This window comes from Sphaerodactylus townsendi, linkage group LG05 (assembly GCF_021028975.2).
Source record: "Sphaerodactylus townsendi isolate TG3544 linkage group LG05, MPM_Stown_v2.3, whole genome shotgun sequence".
Classification (NCBI taxonomy): Eukaryota; Metazoa; Chordata; class Lepidosauria; order Squamata; family Sphaerodactylidae; genus Sphaerodactylus; species Sphaerodactylus townsendi.
This window is the reverse complement of record NC_059429.1, coordinates 59,288,899-59,310,546: the sequence shown is the minus strand read 5'-3', so window position 1 is coordinate 59,310,546 and position 21,648 is coordinate 59,288,899. Positions and strand designations below refer to the sequence as shown.

Below are 21,648 nucleotides of genomic sequence, written 5' to 3'. Positions count from 1 at the left end.
TGCTGCAGCTTCACCCATCGTTCTGCTCAGGCTTCACCCGGAGCCAACGCAGCCCGCGCTCGCGCCTTCCCTCGACCCCCCCTTGCCGGGTGGCGGCTCTAGCCTGGGCGGAGTGTGTTTCCCTCGCCAACTTCCTTGTGGAGTCCCGGACTTGTTCCTGTAACACACCAAGACTATTGGCGGCTGGCCTGTGCCCATGCGAGAATCCATCAACTCCTCCATTGCTCTGGATGCCCTGGCCTCCGAGCAGCAGAATTTCGTCAAAGCGACTTTAGATTATCGTGCCACCGTGATTGTTTGTTGTTATTGCATCGCAGGGTTGTGAGTGTACATAATATGTGTTAGCACTAATCTCTCTGATAATTCCCCAGTTGATTCATGTATAGTCGTGATTGCGAAATTGTATCAATCTGAATCGTGCTATTGCCCCATTGGTAGTCAGCCCTCTGGGAGCTGGCTGCGGGGAGGATGGTTGAGAGTGCTATCGTTACAGCTCTGCATTGGTTTGATTGTATACCTCGTCGTCGGAACTTGTTCCATTCTATATGTATCTAATATTGCCTGTAGCGTGTGTAGAAGCCCTCGAATTTCCCATACCCGCAGCAAGTTCTAATGTTACACAAACGGCTCGGTCAGCTTGACCAGGCAATGAGGAAGTTGGCGTCCTTTAAATCACCCTAGCATTCGGTCCCATTAAAATGTAAAAAAAGGAGGAGATGTAGTAATGCTGCTGACCCAGCAGCACCGTGGTAGAAACGGTGGCACACCAGCGGACCTCGACCTTCACCAATTACGCGCACCCCACTCAACCCCATTACGTAAGGAGTCCGCCGAGATTAGCGAACTATCACAGCTCCAGTCACTGGAAGCGTCCCCGGAACCAAAGGGACAATGATCACCACTTCCAGGTGAGGGATTAGGCTCAGGCCTTCACGGCTCTTCTCCGCCGCATTAGCAGCCAGGTGAGATCATGCATCACATGATGATCTCCCGCTCTCCCGCTCTCCCGGACTCTCCCATCCGCCCTCTGCAGCCCATTAGAATCATAATAAAGGTGCCCAGGAACCAGCCGCAGCGGGAGGTCGCTGAACCACGGACCTCCGCGCTCCCGCTGCTGGCGATCTCCACCAGATGTTATCTCCGCGTCTCGTCTCGTTCTTGCACTGACTGCGCGGCACGACTACAGGGGCTATCCTGATTGGCTGCTGTGTTGCGTTGGGGCAGGATTTTTTAAATTTTGAACCGTGCAGATCCATGTCTGCATTAGCATGCGCAGAACGACTCTACGCAGAGACGAAGATATGGACGATTAGAGCAAAGCCCTGTTTCCGTTATCCTCCATATTGTCATAACATCGTATCCATGTGGATACAATGTGTAGCACTGCTTTGCATTGCCTTCTAATCAGTCAATCAGTCAAAACCAGCCCCACATAGCGTCATATCCACATGGATCTCTGGTCTGCAAATTTTTTTTAAAAGGCTGTGCGCACATTGTGCACAGCCCACTGCGCCCTGATTGGATGAAAGGCTCCATCCACGTCACTACCAGCAATGGGAAATACGAATCCGGAATCACCCCCTGAACTTCCCCACCACTCCACATTTGGCGCATGTTTTTTCAAAAGGTCTACTTTCTTCCAGGTTCTGAAATAACACGTGCTGAGGGGGCAGGGGAGCGACGAAAATGGGGTGAATGCATTTTCACTACTGGTGTAGTGGGGAGTGCTGCAGGAAACCGGGATATTTGGAGTGATGAGCACGCATTTAATTGTGTTTGGGGAATTGACCTATGTTGAGGCTTTGGTCCTGGAAGCCCCGAGGAGGAGGAGGGCTGGAAGAGACTCCCTTTGTGCCTCTTGGTAGTTTGTTTTTCATGCTTGGTGAGAGGCTTGCAGGGAGGAGAGAATTCCTTCAAAAAAAGAATTCCTTCAAAACATTTTGAGTCTGGAAATAAAACATTTTTACAACATAAGGGGAAAAAACCAATGCAGAACTCCATGGAGGAAACATTTTAATCCTGCCTCAAAATGTTTTAAACGTTTTGTGTGGAAAGGGCCAATGTAGAGTTAACCTGGTCAAAATGAAGATCTCAGAAAGGAACTGTTTAATTCCTGTTGACTACTCTACTCTAGAATTATAGAGGACTATTCTATAGTGTATCCAGGACTTTTTATTGTGATTGTTAAAGCCATAGTATATATTTCCTCCTTGCATTTCAGGAAAGTCATTCTCACTCATGCAGCCCTCACTGAGGTTGGTGCTGGGACCTCCCACAGTGACTGACCACTCAGAAGAGGTGAATTGGGAGGCAAATGGCACTGGAAAATGCCCCCCCTCCCTAGACCATGCACAGTCATGACACCTGATGGAGTGGGAGGAAGAGAGGAAAAGGATCCATGCCAACATGAGTGAGGGAAGAAGGGAAGAGACTTACAGCATGCCGCTCACTGATGCTGAGAGCACTGCCCATGGCTGTTGCTTGCTATGAAAAATTTTGATGGTGCAAATGGGCCGAACAGCAATTGACTTTGGTATACTTCCTTCTAATGAACAGGCTATCCCTGCTAAGTTGTATTTTTACAGACATTGCATCACTGATAAAATAATATACTGGCTAGGAAGTGAGTGATGGAAATACTGGTAAAGGAATTAAGGATGTTTCCTACTTCAAATATAATGTCAGAGATTATTAGATAAGAAATTCTTACTATGAACTTGCATGTCCAAAAGAGCTAACAAATTTGTTATTTATTTTAAACTATTTATTCAAAATATTAATATGTCTGCCTTTTTCCTGAGCATCTCAGGACTCAAGACAGCTAAGGTATTTATAGTATCTATAGCACAGAATATGAATAGTGCAGCAGCTCAGACACAAAAAGAAGTAGAATTATACACTGTGTGATAAAAGGGTGAATAGTTAATCAAAGGTCATCCTGTAAGTCTCAGCTTGAGCTAGGAAGGCATTTCCAGTATTCTCAAAATGGAAGCTGATTTTGTAGCTGGTTGGGGAATAATTGGGAAGTTTGGTATGCTTGCACTTTATTCCAAGGTAAAGAGAAATGTATGCGGTAAGATTTTTTTTATTAAAGGAAGTAATTTGTTTCCTATTATTAATAAGTTATCTACAATAAGATGCTTGAGGTTCCACCAGTTTGGCTCACACTCTACTTGCCTGATGTGAGGAAGGGTCAGTTGTTTAGCAGGCAGTCTAGATTTCTCAAAGCAGATCAAGCCTGTTTGCTGGATTACTTTGCACATATATGGACAGTCATACATGGTGCATATTAACCTCTAAATGAAGAAAAACAGTCATGTAATAAACATGGCATAATTTTAAAAAGTCTTACCATTTGGCTTTGTCTGAATTTATCTGATAGACCAGCATCTGAGAGCCAACTTGGTGTAGTGCAGTGATGGCGAACCTTTTCAAGACCCAGTGCCCAAATTGCAACCCAAAACTTGTTAGCATAAGCAAAGTGCCAACGCAGCGAAAGATTTAACCTTACAGATACTGAGTTTTTTTAGTTTTAGAAAAAAGCGGTTGGCTCAGTAAATTGCATTACTTTCAAGGGAGTAAGCTTGGTGATAGTTGGTGGCTTTGCTTTGAAGCAACCATGCAACTCTTCCAACAGGTGAATTACGATCCTAGGAGGGTTTACTCAGAAACAAGCCCCACTGCCAGCAACTGAGCTTACTCCCAGGTAAAGGATTGCGCTTTTGTTCTTTGCATGAAAATCAGTGGGGTTTAACAGCGCTTAACAGGGTTAAGCTTAACAGGTGCCTCCCAAAACTAGATGTGGGGGGGCAGCCTAGATGTGTGTGGGAGGGTGACTCTGTTTGCGCATGCCCACAGAGAGGGCTCTGAGTGCCACCTCTGGCACCCGTGCCATAGGTTCGCCACCACTGGTGTAGTGGTTAGGAGCTGGTGGCCTCTAATTTGGATAACTGGGTTTGATTCCCCACTCCTCCATATGAGCTGTGGAGCCTTATCTGGTGAACCAGATTTGTTTCCCCAGTCCTACATCATTGCTGGATGACCTTGGGCTAGTCACAGTTCTTCAGGAACTATCTCCACCTACCTCACAAGGTGTGGAGAGAGGAAGGGAAAGGAGAAAGGGGGGGTATAAATTCAACTCTTCTTCTTAATTAATCAGTATAGATCTGTAACAATGCACAGTAGACCTGGTCACAAGTTTCAGTATATACTTGATTGTTCTTCGTATACACACACAGTGCATGTTTAGATGAATATGTGAGATAAACCCCCCTTTGTCCACATCCATGAAGTGACTGTATATTTGTTCTTTCCTAACAAGTACATATATGTATGTCTAGGCATGTACATGCATTCACTGTAACATTTGAACAAAGCTATTGTCACAGAATCCGTTGGAAGATGCAGTTTTCTATCCCTCAGGAATCATTTAATTATACGACCCAAAACTGACTCTGGGGTTTTTGGAGAGCTCCAGGCCTTGCCTGGAGGATAGCAACCTTGTTCTGAGAAAAAAGGATTTTACCCACTATGAAGGTGCAAAAATGACCACAAGCCAGAAGGAGATGAACTTCACTACCACAGCTATTTCACAACTGCAAAACAACTTTTGATTTTTTTTTTCAAATAAACTTCTCACATAAATATTCCAATCCAGCAAGACTGCAGATTGGGAAATTCCTAGAGATCTGGGGAATTTTGAGACTTGCTTAGGATTTTTCTCTTGCTTATTTGAAGAGGCTTACCTAACTAGGTCCATATCCTTTAAAATAGGAATTGTGGAAAAAGCCATGTACATGCATTTTAGCATGAGCGGAGGTAACAAGCTGCCCTTTCCTCCCATTACATTCTAAAGATACTTCTCTAAATGCTTTTCCAGTAAGCGTCCTGTTGAAACAAATGAGATCTGCACCAGAATGGTTCCAGTGGACTGTTTTTTCACAAGTATAATAAAGATGCCTTTACTAGTTAGATATAAAAATACACATAATTTCTACTTGCTTCCTTTTTCATAATATAAAAGCATAAAATATATTAACGTGTTGTAAGCAAAGGACATATAGTCATCAAATAAGTAGTTTTGAATGTGATAGGTGATTTCTTAATTCTTTATATTTGGGAATGTTAGGCATTCAGGAATATTAACTTTATCCTAAAATACTATAACTAAATACCATTTTAATTCTTAACAAGCACGGCTGTGGATTCAAACTGTGTTTATTGATCTGTTAGTGGATTTTTCCTGAAAAGGGGAAAAATCGAAAATATGTTAACAAGAAAGAAAAAACTATTGTCTGCCAGTATTGCTCTAAAAAATCCATATTGACGTAAGTAGATGGCTTTTTGACTGCTTGCAAGTTCTGTGTGAATTTTTCAAATAAAAATGAGTTCATCAATTTTCCTGTTTGAACATTCTTTTAAAATTTTATGTAGCGGGGTTTTTTGAGATAAAAAGAATTTCAAAACTGAGTATCTAAGCACTGTGCAATCTAGTGTCCCATTACTAAGCATTTATGTTTCTCATTGTTCAAGTAAATTCAGAACAGAAATACCATGTGACTTAATTGAGTTGCCACATTTATAAATACTGAATACTTTAATTTCAAATGTTTTCTGTGAACATTTTAGTTTGCCCCTAAAGAAGAAGCAGCCACAACAAATAAAATTACTTCTGTTTATTTTATTAGAATATGACTACAGACTAATTTACTCAGGGCTCTTAAGGCACTGATAAATGAATCATCTTAAATAATAACCCTCACTAATAATAGTTATTGGTATTAAAAAGCTGAGGCAAATTACTCTCCATCATTACCAATAAATATATAATTATTGCATACATCATCTTCTTTCTCTTACCAGAACTAACAATATATACCATCTGGAATTATTTTTATAGGATTGAGGTTAGAGTTAAGAACATAAGAACATAAGAACAAGCCAGCTGGATCAGACCAGAGTCCATCTAGTCCAGCTCTCTGCTACTCGCAGTGGCCCACCTGGTGCCTTTGGGAGCTCACATGCAGGATGTGAACACAATGGCCTTCTGCGGCTGTTGCTCCTGATCACCTGGTCTGTTAAGGCATTTGCAATCTCAGATCAAGGAGGATCAAGATTGGTAGCCATAAATCGACTTCTGTTTGGGGAAAAGTTGCTGTTTGGGGAAAAATAAAATTGAATCCCTATTGGATGTGCACAAATATTTTCCAGATACCTACAGTGCTAAGCCAGTAGTTACTACCTCTGGTCCTATCTTTTGGCAATATGAAGGATTTTACGCAGTGAAATGTGTCACTATATATTTCCTTAATCCATGAAAACATATGGTAGTAGAGAAATAATTGCAGGATTTGAGATCTAAAAGAAAACAGCAGAATGAATTCGAACATTTGTAATGATATAGTGTGTATTTGATAAATTGTTTCATTTTAAATATATGCACGAAGCATGAATGGATTAGAATTCAACCATGAGATAGCGGGAAGTCGTCATATGGGTGTATGGTGTTTAGACTAATTAGTTATAGGTTGTTTAGATATTTAAAAATTTGTGTTTTAATTTTGTGGATTTACTTCTTTTGGGATAACTTATGCCAAAGACATAGGTAAGGGGGGGGTTCTCGGGTTCAACTCCCCCCCATTACATGTCCAAAGTTCCACCCCCGTTTGTGTTCCTTTTGAATTTTTTGTGTTTTTTGTTTTTGGCCTGCAGGGGGCAATTTTTAGGCCAGTAGCACCAAAATTTCAGGGATTTGTTGGGAGACTCTCCTGATGATATCACCCATGTCTGGTGAGGTTTGGTTTAGGGAGTCCAAAGTTATGGATGGGTGCCCCATCCCCCATTGTTTCCAATGGGAGCTAATAGAAGATGGGGGGTACACTTTTGAGGGTCCATAACTTTGGACCTCCTGAACCAAACTTCACCAAACCTGGCTGGTATCATTAGAAGAGTCTCCTAAAGATACCCTGAAAGTTTGGTGCTGCTAGCTTAACAATTGCACCCCTGACAGCAGCCATCCCCCAAATTTCCCCAGATTCTCCTTTTTAATCCACCTTAAAGGGAGAATTTGGAGTCCCCAGTTAAAACAACATTGAAAATGATAATGTTTTGGGGTGGATTATCCCCCACCCTGAAACAGCATCACTTTCAATGTTTAACTGGGGTCCTCAGATTCTTCCTTGGCTGAGTTTCTGCAGTTACTTGCAACAGCTGTGGGATGTGTTTTTTTTTTGCCGGAGGATGTGTGTAGCTACACCTGCAGCAAGTGTAAATTGGTTGCTCTCTTAGAAAAGAAGGCCAAGCAGCTTGAGGTGCAAGTATCTACCCTTCATGACATTAGGGAGAAGGAAGATTTCCTTGACAGAGTGGAACAGACGATACTGGGTGAGGAACATATTGGGGATCTCTCTGAGGTGTTGGAAGAAACGGGACCTTACGCTGTTTCCTGCCTCATCCTGCAGAGGGGTTTTTTTACTAGCGAGCTAGTGGCTAGATAGGGACTTAGGAATTTGTCACCTTTACTCTATCATGCTGAATCTATCCCTTTGATGTAGACTGATACTCTTAGGGACTTCCTCCCTTGCTTCCGCCTTCTTCTCGGAACCCTCTCCATTACTCTTACCTTCACCATGCCTAGGGAGAGGATGTGTCTCCTACACATCCGCCTCCATCCAGCTAGATTAGAATAGATAGTGAACCTAACTCTCCACCTTTCTATCCAGAATGGAGTTCACTAATAAATACACTTTTTATTAGATTAGAAACTACAAATGACTCTGACTTTCTTTTGTGTCTGAAGTTCTCTCTAGCAAGCTCAACCACGTGTTCGTGCTCAGGTAAGCTTCCCTGTGCTTAGCCTCTGTGCCACTCTGCTACTTTTCAAGGGATACACACGCACCAGGTGTGGATCTCCCAACATGAGGAAGATAGCAGCTCTCAAACACTGGAGGTGAGCAATTTGAGGAATGAGACACAAAGTAGTAGAGAGACTAGGGAACATTCTGTGAGCTTAAAGCTACAAAGTCAATTTGAAGTTCTCTCCCTTCTCAGTGAGGATAAGAAACAGGCACAGGAGCAACAGAGTCATACCTCAGAGAATATGCAAGTGATAGAAGGTTCAGTCCATAGATGACCCCTGCAAAACCTCAAAGGAGACATGCTGAGGGGAACAGAAGCAGTGATTTGCAGGCCTGACAAGATGACTTGAGAGGTATGCTGTCTCCCTGGGGCAAAAATCCGTGATGTCACTGAGAGGCTGACATGACTTGTTAAGCCCACTGACAACTATCCCTTCCTTTTGATCCACATGGGAACAAACGACACAGCAATGATGCAGTCTTGGAACAGATGACCAAACTTTCAGAAAGGAAAGTAGTAGTAATAATGGGAGATTTCAATTATCCGGATATTTGTTGGGAGTTAAACTCTTCCATGACAATCAGGTCCAACAAATTTCTCAGTTGCCTTGCAGACAATGTCATGGTCCAGAAGGTAGAAGAAGCAACTCTGCTCCTAACCAATAATGATGACCTGATTAGTGGAGTAGAAGTGGTAGGATCCTTAGGTGGGAGTGATCATGTTCTCCTGGAGTTTGTTATATGGTGGAAAGCGGATGATAAGCGTAGTCATACACACATTCTAGATTTTAGGAAAGCAGATTTAAGTAAGCTTAAGAATCTACTGGATCCCATGGTCAAAACTACTAAAAGAGAAGGGAATGCATAATGGCTGGGAGTTTCTTAAAAGTAAGATCTTGAGGGCACAATTTCAAACAGTTCCTGTGAGGAGGAAAAATGGAAGGTGTCTAAGGAAACCAGGATGGCTGTCTAAAGAACTTTCAACTGAGCTAAGATTTTAAAAGGACATGCACAAGAAATGGAAAAGGGGGGAAAACACCGAAGAGAAATTCAAACAAATAACCAGGATGTATTGGGAGAAAGTCAGAAAAGCTAAAGCTCACAATGAGCTGAGGCTTGCCAGAGAGGATAAAAACAACAAAGGCTTTTTTGGTTATGTATGTAGCAAAAGGGGAAAAAATAGGATAGGGTCACTGCATGGAGAAGATGGCAAAATGCTAACAGTAGATGGAGAAAAGGCACAACTACTCAACACCTTCTTTGCCTCAGTCTTTTCCCAAAAAGGAAACTCACAAACTCAGTAAACAAACTGATGAATTCTAGGAATAACGGTGCAAGTGCTCTTGCCGGTCCAAAGGAACTTTCCACACACTTAGAAGCGTGACAGCTTGGTTCGCGTTTGCGTCAATACGGGTCAGTGGCGATGGGGAGTACAAGGTGATGGGCGGGGTGGGGGTTGTATAAGCGCCCAGATTCCAGGCTTTTGCCACCCGCTCACACTTCCCAATCACAAAATAGTCTCGGAGACGCCGCTAAGAGACTCAAACGCCACGTGATGCTCCCTCCAGTCTTTGGTCAGCACAGCTGCAGCCGCACAGGTAGGTAGACCAAGAGCTGCTGCACTTCCCTCCTGCCTTTCCTCGCCAGTGGCGCGCGCCAGCCTAGCTCCAGGCTCTCTGCAGACAGCGGCGACGCTTACGAAGGCCTGAGAGTGTCGCGGGCGGGGGAGGGATGGTACTACTGCCAGCCGGGTGACAACATGGGGATTTAGGGGAAAGGACGGGCCACACAGCATCGGGAGGAGGGGACATTTGCCTTTTCCTCCTCTTCCATCCCCACCGTTAAAAGAGCAACCCGGAGCCCAAGCAATTCTCACAGCCAAGGTAGGTCTTCTCTTCTACTCGGCTCCCTTCGGCCTGCAGCAGCAAGTCCCGGCCGGTTGGTTGGCGCAGGTCTTTTGGCAGAGATCGCGTTTGGGAGCGGAAGCATTGGAGTGTATGTATGAGCCTCGCACAGGAGCGCGCGCTGGCTGGCTGACGGGAGCTTGTTTTGGCGACCGGGCGGACTACTTTTCGCGAACTTTTTCGCGAACTTAAAGGATTATTCCGGGGAGGGGGGTGGGTGAGACTAACCCTCATTGAAGTTCTGCGCCTGAAGAGGCGATTGAGTGCAGAGGAGTTCGACTTGGTCGTGGTGGTTGTGTGTTGAGATGGGAGTCAGAGGAAATCTGTGTGTGTGTGTGTGTGTGTGTGCGAGAGAGAGCGCGCGGGGGTGGGGGTGGGGGTGGAATGGGAGTGAGCATGCAGGAGCGATCTAATTGCCTTTACCGCACACAGAGAGAAACGTCCCCTGCACTCTCCTAACACCTAGCTAGTGATGTGAGATTTATGGCATTTTAAACACACGAGGCTAAATTTCTTTCATTTATAACTCTGATGGAAGACCTATATAGCTACAATACAATACAACAACCTTTATTAGGCATATTAAAATAGGCTCCAGAGCATTACAGACATTTCTGAAGCACAAATCAAAAGTACATTCAAAACACAGACAGATAAACTGCATCTAGCATTGGACGTTACTTAGAAAATTCTGTCACTTGTAAAATAAATTTTGCTTCTTTTTCCCAAGAGCATGGCCTCTGTGTTATTTAACAAAAGCTCCACAACAGAGTTGTCAGAGTCTCTTTCAGATTTGTCTAAGACCCGCCCAGGAGAGAAATTCCTAATACCCACATATCTCGGACAGTCAAAGTATAATGCTTGTTAAGCAAGAGTCTCCACTTGGTTTTACGAGTGTGGTGGACCAGACCCGATCCTGGGAGAGGGGATAGATAGGTAGCAACCCTTTAGTAATGGCCACCGTGGATGGAAAAGTATTGCATCTGGCCCTTGTAATAATCCATCTCTGTTGGGGTTCAGTTAATAGTTCAAGATATTTGGCTATGTGCCCCTGTTCTGGAACTATTCCGACAGAAAGAGGTGAGCATGATTTATTTGCTTGGCCCAACAAGATATGGTATTCCTGTTATAGAAGTCTGCTTTTTAAGGTTTGCAGAATCTCTCTGGGTGACAGCATACAGAGATCTCCAAGTATTAAACTTAGAGAGTGGATTTTTGATTTAAGAAGTCAATACCATTCGGAGGCAAATAGGTCTGGGTGCGCAATATTTGTTAAACTGCGCTCATCAGAGTTAAAACATAGTTTGATCCAAGACCTGTATAGGTTGTTCACTTGTCTGCATGCCCTTTGTCATTCAGACATGCAACCACGCTTCATCAAATTGGAATTATTAGGAAGGGGACTGACAATGAGACAACCAACAGTGTAATCCCCTGGATAAATCTATGTTCTGGCCTCGTTTGGAATACAGTGTACAGTTCTAGTTGCCATATCTAAAGAAGTATTGTAAAGCAGGGGAAAAATACAGAAAAGGGCAGCCAAAGGAATTATGGTGTTGGAGTACCTTTCCTATGAGGAAAGGCTAACAAGTAGGAGACTTTTCATTTTTTTAAAAGGCAACTAAAGGGAGATATAGTCAAGATTTATAAAAATTATGCCTGGGATGGAAAAAGTGAATGGAGAGACCTTTTTATCCCTTTCTCATAATGTTAGAACTCAGGTGATTCAATGAAGTTGAAGCAATAACTTCTGGAATAGCAAAGGAAAATTCTTTATTCAGTGAGTAATTCAGTTGTGGAATTCATTGCCATTGATGAATATAACTTAAAATTTTTAGACAGGTTCATAGAAGATACATACATCATTAGCTACTTGCCACAGTGACTAAAGAAAACCTCCCCCATATTCAGATTCAATTCCCCTCTAGGACAACTGGTTGACCAATGTGTGAAACAGGATGCTGGGCTAAATGGCTGACTGGTCTGATCCAGTAGTGATCTTCTTAGGATCTCTTGATGCATCTCAACTTTATAGCTGGGTATGATTTGAACCCAAGAATTTCTTGACCAAGTCTTCAACTCTCTTCCCTCAATACCACACTGGCTTTGACTGAAATGCACATACGATACCTTCCTGTCACATAAAATTAACAATATTAATATGCAAATACAAAACGTGTGTGAAAGATATTGTACGTGACTTTACATGCTTTATATGGCAGTGCTTTAAAGCTGCTTTATCCCAATTGAGCAAGTACTTGAGCTCCAGTGATTTGTGGATTGTACATTCTGTTTTCTATTTGTAAGTGAAGTGTTGCTTGAACTGTTCTCACAAACTTCAGTGGTTAGATAGTTTTAAGGAGAGATTTTATGTCTTTAAGTGTAACACAATACATTACACTTGAGAAGAGTGGTTTCTTTGGGGGGGAGTTCTTTCTTCCTGCACCCTTTTCTAAATAGATGTCTAAAGGCATGGGAGATGAGTCTAAAAGAAAACCTTTCCAAGTATGAAAGTGAAGGTGCCTCAAGTTTTGTGTCAGAAAAGTGGGATCAGTTATCAGAAACAAATGTTCTTGTATTTCTTAAAGTATTGAATGTGGGATTTATGCAGCAATGTTATTAAGGCTATGCTCAATTCAAGTTTTTGACAAAATTTATATTAACTTTCAAATTAGTGAAAGAATAGCTCTCCAGTCAGTTTTTCTCTGTTCCTAAAAGCAAGAAAGAACAAAGATCAACATTCTATCTCAAAACTATTTTACTTTGATGATTAAGAAACAATAAGATCATAAAATAATAAGGGATTTTCATATGTAGAAATAACAAAAACTGATAAATTAGTATTTTGATTTACTGTGGTTGTATGATGGTGACATGGACAAGTTTTTTTTAGCTAAGTAGAATATGGGTCTTTCTATTCTAGCCTCCTAGATCATCTCTCTAGGTAATTTTTGATAGTTTTGTGAAAAATTTTACCAAGAAATGATGTATTTAAACCAATTGGAATCAGGCCCTAAAACAAAAGGAATGTTGAACAATGGTAAAAAAGCTTAAAGAAATGTATATGAATTTGGACTGCATCTACTCTTTGAGGATTCTCTGTTTTGTATTCATGCAGGGGCATGCACACTGGCATTAGAGCTTCCACACAGGAATGTTCTGTGCACTGTGCACTTTCAGCTGCCATTTACTTATTTTTTCCCCAATGTGTCACTTGAGGACTTTGAAAAGTTGGTAGTTGCTGCAGCAATGAATCTTTGTATTCCTATAACAATACCACTTTTTTCACCTCTCTGAAAGATTTCCAGTGGTTCACTGGGGAAAATGGGGATCCATTAAGGGCTAGCAGAAGGCAAGTGGTACTGATGTGCCCAGGATTTATCTGTTCAAATGGTGTGATACTGAGTTTGGACTGAATGCTTCTCAGAATGGTTGGGAAAGAGTTACTGAGAATGGGGAAAGGACAGTTGGAACCCTATTAGACCATGAAATCATGAAGATGCTTTAAAAATGCAGCAGTTTAGAAGCCAAGGCAGACAAAAACCTCTATGTGGAACCAGCCTGAATCATTCAAGTGAAGCATTTTCCTACCTAAAAATATTTCCTGGTTATGATTTTGAAGATGGCTAACATAGACATTGACTCTTCATTGTTGTATACAGGTGCAACAACTTTTAATTTCAAGGTATTATGATTAAACAACGATTTGGAAATGGAATTAATTAGGATAAGTGTTTATAAGCATTTGTTATTCCCAGCGTAATAATTTTTAGTTTATCTTTAAAGCATGTGTGACTTGCATACCACAGAATAGGGTAGTCACATTATAGAGTTCATTGGTTGTTTATATAGTAAATTATTCTTAAGTTTTACATGTAATTGGCAATGCAATCTTTAGCAGAGTTAACACCTTTCTAAATCATTGTGCAGAAAAGGATTTAACTGTATAGGATTGAACTGTATGCCAGGTAGTCACTTTGTATATATGTTTGTATGTAATGTGAGGAAGAGTTTGTTTTTAAAGTCTACCTGTTTAAACATTATGAACTATGCATTTGAGATTCAAATAACTTCCTCTAGCTACCAGATTCTTTTTACTTTTAATGAACAGATTCCCCCATGCAATATTGTATGCATTGGAGCTGAAGGTACCCTTGTACAAAAGCAAGGAGGGATCTGTAAATATGGAGTTATCACTCAGGGGGGATCCCTGCCTATGCTATTATCTGCACTGTTTCTGACCATTCCCAGTTTTCTGCAGCATCCTTTTTATTGACATAGGGGCTTGAACAAGATTGGAAGAGGTGGGAAGTTTTTGTTTTGCAAATGGAATTTTGCTCATGGTTCTTTTGAAAGTTTTCTTGGTTCAAAAGCAATTTGCCATTAGGATGGAAGGGAGAGACTGCTGTTTGGAAAAGAAAGTAAAGCCGTTTGCTATTTGTAACACAGCTTTTTGGATCTGCAAGTTAATGTAAGGCTACACAAAGTTTCTCTTGCAGATTTACAGCCTGACAGGTGGAGGACACATGGAAAAAGGCCAGCATTTCTAGAAACATGAGTTAATTGACAACACTTGGGAAGAAATAATTTTACTGGAAAGAGATGCAAGGCAAAAAAAGGGTGTTACTGTTGGAATTCAAGAATCTTGGTCACATAAATGCTGTTCTGTAGTTTGCATACAAGTCTCTCTTTGCCTTTCTAAACAAAATGGGGGTTGCTGCATGTAGATGTCTTCCTCTAGTTTTACATGCAAGAATGCAGTCTTCATGGCAGGGTGCTCAAATTTTATTCCTCTACTAGCAGTGATACTTAGGAGTGTTCTTATTGTTGTATATTAACTACTGGTGCAAAAGTCAATTTCTGTGAGTGTGGTTCTGTGGTCTGGTTTTATAGCATCTTCTATATTATGTGTTTTTTTAAAAAAAAATTAAAACTTTATTGCATTTTAATTTTTTTATTTCATTTATTTATTCGATTTGATAAGCCGCCCTACCCCCAGAGGGCGATACATTTCTTAATAACACAATAAAAAAACTGAATACAAATCTTTGGTATTGATTCAATTTACATATCAATCATTGATACTTTCTTGAGTAATTAAACATTAAATGACGAATAATAAAATAAATAACTTCCACTCTGTCAAAAAGTAGTCAAAAATGGAAAACAGCAACAAAAGCAAGATACAAAAATACAAAAAAATAGAATTAGTATCTAATTACAGTACTGTATATAAAACTTACTAAATTGTAGTAACTATCAATAGTGTCTATTAATCCATTCATAATTAAATATAATTGAATGACTATGATGTACTAAACACAAACCATAAATCTATACATATGTAAAAATAAAAAAGAAAAAAATGTGCACACATGAAGGGAAAAAGAGAAGAAAACCCCCCTATAGAAAAACCCTAAGGAAAAAAAAATCTGTAGTCTGAAATTAGTAGTGTATATATATTTCTATTTTACAAAATAATTGTTATGTTTTCTTTCTAGGAATATTGTCATGGGATTCCAGATTTTTTCAACTTTATTCATTTGAAGACTCTTCAGGTAAGTGGATAGTCTATCTATTTCCATGTAATCTAAGATCAATTTCAGCCAGTCTTCATATCATGGTGCTTTTTCATTTTGTCATTTTTTGTTATCAACACTCTTGCTGCTGTAATTAAGTCTAGAAATAAATTAAGATTCTTAGTTGATTCATTATTATTCCAAATTCCAAGTAGATATTTTTCTGGATTTAATTCAAACTTTTCGCCTAATATTTGTTGTATATATTTATGCATTTTTTCCAGAATTTTTTAATCTTTCTGTAACTCCACCACATATGGAGTTGTGCACCTATATGTCTCTTGCACTTCCAACAAATTGGTGTGGAATTTTTAACAATTTTTGCCAATTAAAGGGGAGTTAAATACCATCTGTGGAAAACTTTGTAATAGTTTTCCCTTAGGTCCATATGTAGGGTAAAATGTTGGTGTTTTCTCCAACTTTTTCCCCCATTCAGAGTATTGTATTGATCTTCCAAAGTCTTGGGGCCATTTATCATAGTTTCTTTAATTACATCTTGTTCCAATTCCATTTGTTATACATATTTATAAATCTTGCTCACCAACTTCTCGTTACCGTCCCATTTCTTTTGTTTAAATCAGTAGGAGATTGTCCAAGGCAGCCATATTTTAAAATCTTGTATAAAAGCTTCTTTTATTTGATAATATGGTATTTAAACCTGCTTATCTGTTATTCATATTTGATGGCCATAAATACCTATGCCACCCCTAGCTATTTCCATAATCCTAAATATTAAGAGTCTCTTCGTCATCCAGCATCATCCATTTTTTAAACCAAGTAATTTCACAGGCATCATGATAGTCAGGCAGCAATAGACCTCCTCTTTCTGGTCTAACTATTAGTGATGTATATTTAATCCTTGGTCTTTCCCCCACCCCACATATGAACCTAGTTATATCTTTTCTCCATTCATTGAAGACTTTAATTGAAGTAATAATTGGGATATTTTGGAAAAGGTAGACCAGCTTGGGTAAAATTGTCATTTTAACTAATGCTGTTCGACCTGATAAAGACAAGGTTAATTTTTCTCAGTTATTATTACTATTATTTCAATTTTTCCCATAATTATTCATATAAATCTTATTGTTTTTCCTATATAAATTCATAAATACTTAACTAAAGTTTCATTTGGTATATCTGTCTGTCTAGTCAATTCTTTTTGTTCATTGTTTGTCAAATAAAAAAAAGCATTTTTGTTTTCTTGCTAATTTTAAACCCAATTATTCTTCCAAATTCATTGATTAATTGAAGAGTTGGTAGTAAATTATTTAAGGGATCATCCACAAAGATCACTATGTCATCAGCAGATGCTTTTAGTTTAATATTACTTTTATTTATATTTAATCCTTTATATACCTTTTGAGTTCTTAATTTATTTAATAAAGCTTCTCGTGTTATATTGAACAAGAGAGGAGGGAGTGGACATCGTTGTCTGGTTCCTTTATCGATCCTAAATTCTTCCATCAAATTTTCATTTATTTTTAATTTTGCCTTTTGGTTTTGATATATCGCTTCATCTGAATTAATACATATATTTCTCATTTTCATTTTTTTAGGATTAATTTCATGGATTCCCAATTTACATTATCAAATGCCTTTTCAGCATCTAAACAGACAATCACCATTTTCTAATTTGGATTTGTATCTAAATAGTCTATAGTATTTAGTACTGTTCTAATGTTTCCATTTCCTTTTCATTTTGGGACAAAACCTTCTTGATCTGTATGTAAATATTCTTGTGATTTTTTTGAGGTCTTTGAGCCAGAATTGATGTAAAAAATTTGTAGTCATTATTGAGTAATGAAATAGATCTAAAACCATTTGTAAGGAAAACTTCTAATTTGTCTTTTGGAATTAATGTAATGTGGGCTTCTTTCCATGTTTCTGAGATCTTTCCATTTTTTAATATTTTATTCAGTAAAAGTGTAAGTTGGGGAGCTAGAATATCCTCAAAGGTTTTATAATATTTTGCTGTTAAGCCATTGGGTCCTGGGGTTTTACCATTTTTCATATTTTCAATTGTTTTGATTTCTTCTCATGTGATTGGGGCATTTAAAATTATTTTTTGGTTTTTGGATGTCTCCTGTATTGGTTCTGATTCAAGATATTTATATATCTTTTCCTTCTCTTGTTCATTATTCTGATATAGTGCTGAAAAATATTGTTATTTCTTTTTGTATTGCTTCTAAATTATCTATTATTTTATCTTTTCTTGTCTCAGTTTTGCTGTTAACAATTTTTCAGGTTCATTGGCAGAAATGAAATGTTTCTATCTAATAAACCTTAAATTATTTGCCCTTTCTTGTAGCCATTTTTCCTGTGTGGATTTTCTTCCTATTGATTATTTGTCCAAATCGTATCAATCCTGGAATATGAATTGCATCTATTAGAAAAATATGTATATTTCCTAGCATATCTTCCCCCCTCTCTCCAGATGTCTTTAAGCTCAAGATGGTGAACAAGATCCACAAATGATCTTGGAAGTCTGTCTTTTTTGCTTTGTTTTAATTTCTTATTATTGTCTAATAATTGGTCAAGCTTATCATTTACAATTTCTTTGAATTCTCCTAATAATATGATATTTTCATATGGTTGCTCAAGGATTAAATTTGATAATATTTTATAAAAATATTTTTGTTTGGAACATATATGGCAACCAGGAAACTTTTGGTGCCTACCCAATCTGTTTCTACTCCTAATATTCTTACTTCGAGATCTACAGTAATCTTTCTTGGTTTTAAACATTTTTGAATATAAAAAGCAATTTCCCCTCTTTCTCCTTGAAAAAATGGCATGGATAAGAGTTCCTAAATTTTCTTTGCAAATATAATCTTCAAATCTAAAAATCCTAGTCTTTGCTCTTAGTTGAGTATCCTACCATTATCATTTCTGTGGCCCTATTGTCTGTCTAGCTGAGGCCTTTTCTCTTTCCTTGCTCCAAAATACATATAAATGGCCTATGATAGGTTTATGGCTCTGCCACAGCTCATATGATGTAGTGGTTGTGGTTTTAATGGGAAGCCTAAATGTATGTATCTGTCATGATGCATCTTACCATGTCCAGTAGTGTGTGGTTCCTCCTCTCTGCAACACCATTCTAGGAGGGACTGTAAGGAACTGTAGTCTGATTTGCAATACCCTATTCTCTCAGAAACTGAGAGAATAGTTTCCAAATCTAATCTAATAGTTTCCGAATCTAATCTAATTAACTAAAATTGAGGGAGATAAAGGACCTGCATCCTGCCCTCATGGTTGCAAGATTGAGAAGTGTGCATGTTAGTTATAGTATGAGAAGAAGCAGGATGGAAGTATCCCTGATAGTATCAGCCTACACATCAAAGGGATAGTGTCAGAGCACTAGGGAAAGTATGCTCAATGTCATGACTCATCTATCTCTCTGACTCTCTAGTCAAGTCTCCTTCTGAAGTCTAAGGTTAAGAGATAGCAGTCACTTCCAACAGTTATGAGTCAAGAAACAAGACCACAACCAGGAAACATGGACAGGGAGTCAAAGGCTAATGTCACTAGTTCTGCACATCTGAGGAGGCTTTGAGCTTGTGTTTCTTAAGCAACAGCTGCCTATACTACCCTGTTTCCCCGAAAATAAGACATCCTCTGAAAATAAGGTGTAATAGAGATTTTGCTGAAGTGCTAAATATAAAGCATCCCCCAAAAGTAAGACGTAGCAAAGTTTTTGTTTGGAAGCATGCCTGGCAAACAGAACACCAGAGCATGCAGCTGTGGAGTGGAAAAATAAGACATCCTCTGAAAATAAGACATAGCACATCTTGGGGAGCAAAAATTAATATAAGACACTGTCTTATTTTTGGGGAAACACGGTATATAGCAAATCACTTTTGAAGCTGACTGGTATTTCACAAATAACTTGTAATATGTCACTGTGGTTGAGGGTCTATCCCTCAAAATAGAAAAGTCTTATGAGATACACATAAGCTTTTGGAGTAACTTAAAAAAGTTTTTTAGATTCTTGCCCCAAACAGAAGAATTAAGAAAATGAAACAGAATATATGATGTTGAGACAGGCGATAAAGTGGATAAAAATATTGCACATATTTTCATATAGCTAATATCTATTAACAAATCCATATTTCTTGAGGGCTGGGGTGTTTATTATATTTAAGTAGATGAAAATTGAGGATACACTGAAAAATTCCTTTACTTAAATATAGTTTATCTCATATGTAAGCATTCAAATATAAACTATTTAAAAAGTAAATCTGTACTTTATTCTTTCTGATTTACTGATTCAGAACGTTAATGTAGTAATGAGAGGAAGTGCACCTGCATGTGTATGTAGTGAAGTTTCATTTGTTTAATCTCAATTTAGCTAGGGATTAGGGAGTAAATTACCTGAAGGAGTTTGTGGAGAAAAAACTTATCTGGGTTTAATTGTAGCTGCACCAGCATGACTCTTCCTGTAAGTTTTGTGTCATGTTTTAAAGTGTTAACTGTTTGGAGCTTTTTTCTCAATACAGCTGGCCTGTCTTCTAGGAATCTCGAAAATGTAATCGGGCTGAAGGTCATCACCCAGCTGTTTAGAAGTTGCCAGGAATTGTGTGTGGGAAGTCTTAAAAGAATGTTAACTCTCACGATTCATTTATTGGGGGGTAGGGACCTAGAGCCGCTCAGGAACCAGCACCCCATCAGTTTTCTGTCAGCATGGCCAATTGGCCATGCTGGTAGGGGCTGATGGGAATTGTAGTTCCTGAACATCTGGAGAGCCGCAGGTTCCCTACCCCTGATTTAGTATAATGAGTCTATTGAAGATTCCTTTTAAGTAAATTCGACTCCTGGTTGGTGGAGGGAGATTGCTGATTAGTGGAGATATAAAAGGAAGATTTCCCTTCCGTCAAGGAAGCCGATAGGTGATTAGAAGAGGAGTGGTTTTGTTAGAGCTAGGAGTAATTATTAAGCTTACTAAGTTTGAAAGTTACGCACTGTGTAGTGCTTTGTATGGATTTTAAAGTTGCTGGCCATTCTGTGAATGTGAGCCTGCTAATATATTCTGAATGCTGAGTGCAAACAGAACTTAATAAAACAGTTTTAAGGACAATTTTTCTCTGAGTGTGTGTTAAATATAAAATCTTAACCCACAAAGAGGAAGGACCTGCAGAGTCTTCTTCCACAGAGTTTTTCATAGTTGTTCTTAAATCAGTTCAAAATGGAACATTTGCATGTACCACTGAGTCATTCCCCTAAAACAGCTGAAAATCTCATATGCCTGTGAGAATAGTCAGTTCACTATTCTTTCAGTCTGCTGAATTTTATAAACCATTTTCCCCCAGAGCATTAATCATTCATAACCATTTCAGACGACCCAGGATGTCTGGTACATTTTAATTTTACCACTCAATCAAGGATATCTAAGTTCATGTGTGGTTTTCCATGTGTCACATGAAGGTATCTTTTGTATGCTGACTAACCACTCAGAAAATATTCAGTTCAAATGTGATACACAGTCTGATATCCTATCTTTATTGTCTCTGTTAAAAGGGCATTATGATCAAGGTGATTTAAGTCATTAATTGATTCCAAAATGATTTGAATAAATGATTTGAAAAATACCCTTTAAAACTGCAGATTTTAATCTAAATATACTAATTAAAATCATAGCTATTAATCTAAATTCCCATTTTGAAATTCATAGATTTTCTGACTATTGCTTATGTATGGTGTAGCAACGAAAACATATTTGTTCTGGTGGGTTTTCCCGGACTGTGTGGCCATAGTCTGGTGGATCTTGTTCCTAACATTTCACCTGTATCTGTGGCTGGCATCTTCAGAGGTGTATCACAAAAAAAAAGTCTTTTTCACACTGTGTCTAGTGAGAAGGGAAAGTTTAGTGTGGTATATTGTTCATGTCCCAGGGCGGGGAACCAATCATTAAGTGGTTGGGTGGAACTTGCTATGTAAAGGTGTGGTTGAGTGTGGGGTTATCAGTCCATTTTTTAAGTACTGGGAGCCAAGCTTTGCTAATTTTCAGAGTCTCTTCTTATTGAAGTAGTCTTGGTGTTTGTGAATTTCAATGGCTTCCCTGTGCAGTCTGACATAGTAACCTTCTGAATTGTCCAGAATTTCAGTGTTTTCAAATAAAATGTTATGTCCAGTTTTGTTTAACACATATTCTGCAACTGCAGATTTTTCAGGATGGTTAAGTTGACAGTGTATGAAAAAATCTGCAGTTGCAGAACATGTACTGCAACATAAAGCTAGCAGCACCAAAATTTCAGGGTATCTTCCAGAGACTCTCCTGATGACACTGACCAAGTTTGGTTCAGGGGGTCCAAT

The 21,648-nt window shown here is 39.0% G+C and overlaps 1 protein-coding gene across 1 annotated transcript in view; it reads left to right on the top strand.

The window, feature by feature from the left end:
• Positions 1-9,642: 9,642 nt before the first annotated feature.
• LEPR (leptin receptor) overlaps positions 9,643-21,648 on the top strand; it is a 90,725-nt gene continuing 78,719 nt past the window's right edge. Inside the window, exons 1-2 of the mRNA XM_048498469.1 lie at positions 9,643-9,739; positions 15,262-15,318. The gene's annotated coding sequence lies outside the window, so the exon portion shown is untranslated. The remainder of the gene's footprint in view (positions 9,740-15,261; positions 15,319-21,648) is intronic.